Below are 5,791 nucleotides of genomic sequence, written 5' to 3' on the forward strand. Positions count from 1 at the left end.
AGGAGAGGGAGGAGGGGGGAAAAGGGAGACGGGGAGGGAAATGGGAGGCGGGGAGGAGGTGGAAATTTTTTTTCAATAAAAAATTATATTTAAAAAAAAACTCAAAGACAATAAGGTTTGGTGGGCTTTAAATGAGGATATTAGGGCCAGGTGAACTGGCTCATTCATTAAGAGCAGTTGCTACTCTTTCAAAAGACCCCTGCTCTGTTCTTAGCATCCATATCAAGTAGCTTACAATAGTCTATAGTTCTAGCTCCAGGGAATCTAATGACACCTCTAGTTTCATGAGATTTTCTCAAACATGAATCATAAAATTAATCACAAAGACACATGCATGTAATTCTTAAATGAATGTTTATAAAGAGAATATTTTTATAAACTGTTGATGACTATTTAAATTAACACATCCGTAAAGAAAAAAGTATGGGAAGTTTTCAAAAACTAGAGACTAGATTTGCAGCACAGTATAGGTGTGCTTGTCTAACAAATTTTATCGTTATATTGGTTTTATACTTAATAGTATAATACAAAAATAGAAGTGTGGTGAGCTATAAGGTAGAAAAAAGAAGACAAAAGATGCAAATGATTAAATGAGAAGTACCATACAATATAGAAATTCTCACCTTAAGGGTATATATCCAGAAGGAAACATTAAGTCAATATATTTTCCCATTTTTGTATTATTCCTCAAAATTAATATTATGATGAACAACCTCTGTCCATTGAACACTTATAGACACGTGGATTACAAATGGACATACATAAAAACAAAAAATCACATAATAATCCTTTTATCATAACTCTATGAAAAGATTTATCATATTATTTGGTGGTTTCATTTTATTTAGAGAAGAAACAGCACAGCAGACAACATCTGAGCTTTTGATTCAGGATCCCTGATTAATCAGCTATATGCTGACTACTATTAGAAAAGGTACTGTGCCCAAAAACTTGTGTTTTCTTTGTCTTAAACAAATTAAAATGGCTACTACAATAAAGTTATAGGAATAAAACAAAGATTGCAATCATGCATTCAGTAAGGATGAGTAGGACAGGGTGAGGTGGCCATAGACACAATCATGTTCACAATAGATAAGTCCCCCATTTGTGGATGTTCAATTAATGCTAATAATATCAATGCATTTCTCCTCTTGCTCATACTAGTGACTAACTCACAAGATTACTTAAAAACATTAATGAATATGGATAAGCATAGGGCATCACACTACCGTGCCCAAATATATTTCAAAATGCACTACCCATCTCCCGTTAACAAACACATTACATTTATCACATCATTTCAACAACAATTCATCACAACATTTCAAATGTGAAATTGGTTCATTTGCTTTCAAAGAACATCATATATACGTTTAGTACTCAAAAATTTTAATTCATTGGTTTATTTCTCAAACAGCAACCCTTATACAGCTCAATTTAAGTCTGGCTTCTCATTAGTGCATCCCAAAGCTTAGACTCTGAAAACCTAGAAAATGAGGGAAAAATACATATTTGGCAAAAACAGACAATTCTTCATTTATGTTCTTTAAAACTACACAAAATACACATGATTATATAATATTAAAGATTGGGTAGAGTTATGAATTGATAAAGAAAATAAACTGTAATTTTTATTTGAATCTTTCTAACTCTGCCCTAAGGCTGTCTTAAGCATACTTCCTCTGGTTCTCAGGGTGTCCTTACTCTTTCTTTAAAGTTCCTTTTCCTTCCATGTCTTTATTTCCCTGTCAAGTTCTCTCTCTCTCTCTCTCTCTCTCTCTCTCTCTCTCTCTCTCTCAGACTCTTTCTTTTGTCCCTCACCCTCCTTTCTCTCCTAAAGTGCTGTTGACATTTAAAAATTGTCCTCCCTGGAGTAATTTTCTTCTAAACATTAAAAAATTATTTTCAGGCTACAAAAAGCAAGAATAAAGAGGTAAATAAGATTGAAAAAAATCTAGACCTAGATCATGAAGAACGCACATAGAAAGACTATAAAATTTGAAAAGTTGGTATATAATTGGGAATAGAAAAATGAGGAAGCTTACTGTAAACTAGGCATAACTATTTTAATTATGAACTTATCTCAGTTGAATCTATCTGTATTTTCACTATGCTTATTATTTCAAATCATTTCTTCAACTTAAGGATACCTACCCAAATTTGGATGCTTCTCATTTAAACATAACTATATCTATTAAATAGTTTGTAAGATATGAATAATTCTGTATTCTTTTCAAAAATATAATTAGGTAAAAGTCACTTCAACATCTTTAAGGTCTTTCTGATCAGATCATGGATCAGAATCAAATTAATACAAACATTCCAACTTTATATTTTATACCAGAGCTGAAAGCAAGAAAATAAATTCAACTTTTTATATTTTAAGTACCATTTTGTTCTAAAACTAAAATGACATTTCATCACAAGATCTGTTTGTAACATTGAGGCTTTTGGTCACATGTTAAAATTTACTTCTGGTCAGGTTTTCATAAAACTCTTCCAACCTGAAAAGCATGAAAATCTTGACCAAATTTACTTCTGTTTTACAGAAAAATTACATAATGTTTGGTAGAAAGTGACTTGTTCACACTCAAACTATTTTTAAAAGCCAGTGAGGAGAAAGTTACAAATCTTTCCTTTTTACTTACATATATCTTTAATATCTCATTAGTTCGTAGGGTGTATTGTATCATTCATTCAATCCATTATTGGTAAATAAAGAATGATTCATTATATTGCTACACAAACTTAGTAGAAAATGTTACAAGGTTGTTTGGCTTCTCAAGGCCATTTACAATGTGGGTCTAGCTCATAGGCAGTCGGTTACTTAGCCTTTGCCAATACTTCAGTTGCTGTTTATCAGCTATCCTCCTGTGCGTTAAATTCCTTTTCCTGACTGCTCTCTACTTTGCTTGTCTTCCTCAAGCACTTTAGGATGTGACTCTTATCCACAATAATTCCAAGCACAAACTAGCATCTGGGAATTAGCCACCCAAGCATTGTTAAGTTTATTTCCAGCCATGCATTTTACCTGAATGATAACAACATCATCTTAGCAGAGTCAGGCTTCTCTGTGTGCCCTCACATAAATGCCACATGGAATCTTCCATTAGGGAGATAAGCTAATTATATGTACCTCAAGAGGCCACAGACCAAGGTATACTCTAAAAACATAGCAATTTAAAAGCATCATGTGGTTATAAAATTCTTTTCTCTAGAGTATTTGGTTTGGTCTATATGACCAAAGAATTTCTACAGCTCATAGTATGATATTAAAAGGAAGAATAAAATAAAACCAGGATTGTTATGGTAACATTAACCTACATGAATCTGAAAGTTAACATGGTGGCACACACCTTTAATCTCAGCAATCAGAAAGCAGAGGAGGTGGATCTCTGTGAGTTTGAAGCCAGCCTTACATAGTGACTTTCAGAACATTTAGAGCTACATAGTGAGATCTTGTTCAAAGCAAAAAAAAATTCTTAATAATAGATAAATATTTTCTCAATGTTTAATTATCTTCACAAAGTTAAATCAAACTGATGTACTAATTAAAGTGTAGTTAAAACATAGAAGAATTTTTGAGAAGTCTTCATTTTCTGTAAAACTGTGACCTATAATAATAGATATATGCATAGATTTAGGTGGATAAAAATCAAGTACAGTAAATACATCTCAAAAGTGAATGAAATAACTAAAATTTCTGTCAACTAAGAATAACAAAGAAACTATGCTCCACACACGTAACTTCCTACAACCCCCTAAAAAGTATGTTGAGACTATGTAAGAAGAGTTTCACAGTTTATACAAAGAACAGACAGCAGAACAACATCTAATAAACTGATGTAGAGGTAAATAAACATGAATGTAGAAAAAATAGATTTATTTTTCAGTAAGTATCATAGCACAATAAGGGTTAAGAACTGTGAATTTACTCGAAATGGCTGCGACTAGAAATAACATACTATGTCAAGGGCTTGGACAGGTGCTTAATATATCCACAAATAGGAGAGAAACAGAAACCGGGTGTAACTGGAGGGGTGAAATACTTGTACCTTCCATTTTCTTATATATGAGGAATGAACAGAGTTGGGAAAATAATACCAAATTAGGAAGGCATCGGGCCATATAATGAGTAATCATATCATTGCAAGATAACTGTGTGCATGAGAATTGTTCTAATAACACAGTTTCCCTCAGATCATCTTATCCTCCATCAGGATTTGTACTATATTTTATTCTCTACTTAAAAAGTAAAATAGTTTCACTTTAATTGGCGATATACCTTGAAATGATACATCTTATATGTACCATTACTTATTTACAATGCATGTAAACCACTTATCAGAGATTATCAAAAGAATATCAATACAATCCCTAAATTCTAAATCTCATGTTTCCAGTCCCCATTGTAATATAGAGTCAAAACCATATAACTGAAAGATTTGTGTATTAGATTTTTTTCAGTGGATGGTCAATTCCAAGTTAGGCCACCAATATATGTGAATACATTTACAATACAGGTTTATGTTTTCTTCTGCATTATGGAAAATATACTGCAAGTTGTATGGAGAGAGAGAGAGAGAGAGAGAGAGAGAGAGAGAGAGAGAGAGAGAGAGAGAGAGAGAATGTACATTATGGTTGGTTTTAATATCAACTTGCCATAAATTAGAATCATCTGAGTAGGGAGGATACTTTCCTGAAAAATTGTCCTGATTGTCTTGTAGATGTTATCTCCTTGTTTAAATTACCTAGAGAACCTGTCTAAAATTGTTTGTGTGTGTGTGTGAATGTGTGTGTTCATGATAAAGAAACTGTGACACTCTGCACTGCAATTTTATCTTTTTCTACAAAATTTGCATATTATTGTCCTGTTCCAGAGCCAACTCAAAATGCATAGCATCAACAAGTACCACTTCATCCCTAAACCCACCTATCTCAGGCTACTTCAGCAGCTCCCCGAGACACAGACTACAACTACATAGAACAAACCAAAAGGTGAGTGACCAGCCTTTCAGCTGGTCAAAACCTGGGCCCTTCACCCCCGACACACCTCAGGTACAAGAGCAAGCCTCCTATAGCAGTGTGCACAAGCACCACCTATCAGGTACTGCAATCTACATGTCCCATTTCACTCGCAAGCCTACTCATCCACTGTGATTTCAGCAGTCCCCTGAGATACAGACTGTGACTGCACAGAACTGACCAGAGGTGAGTGACCAGCAGCACCCTGAGAATCAGACTGCAAGTATACAGAGTGAACCAAGAGCCACTCCCTAAAACAGGCAGTAATTGCACAGATTGGTCCAAGACATGAGACACAGACACCAACTGCAAAAATCAAACTAAGAGCCAAAGACACTGCCTGCACCAACTGGACTAACAGATGAGTAGACACTAATGCAAGAATATATTAAACAATCTAAAGAGCAATGTGGTACCACCAGAACCTTGTAGTCCCACAACAACAGAAAGACCTGAACCTCCCAACTCATAAAAAGCAGAATAAATAGATTTTGGGGGCAAAGAAAAAATTAAAGGCAAATATGTCATAACACAAAATGTCCAGGAAATCTGGGACACCATGAAAAGGCCAAACCTAAGAACAATAGGGATGGATGAAGAAGAAAAAATAGCAGCTCAAATGCACAGAAAATATATTCAACAAAATCATAAAAGAAAACTTTACAAACTTAAGGAAGGAAATACCTATGAAAATACAAGAAACTTACAGAACACTAAATTGACTGTACCCAAAAAAGTTCCAGTTTAAAAAAAAATGGGGTACAGA

Source organism: Alexandromys fortis, unplaced genomic scaffold (assembly GCF_014885135.2).
Source record: "Alexandromys fortis isolate MF-2015 unplaced genomic scaffold, M_Fortis_MF-2015_v1.1 scaffold_229, whole genome shotgun sequence".
Lineage (NCBI taxonomy): Eukaryota > Metazoa > Chordata > Mammalia > Rodentia > Cricetidae > Alexandromys > Alexandromys fortis.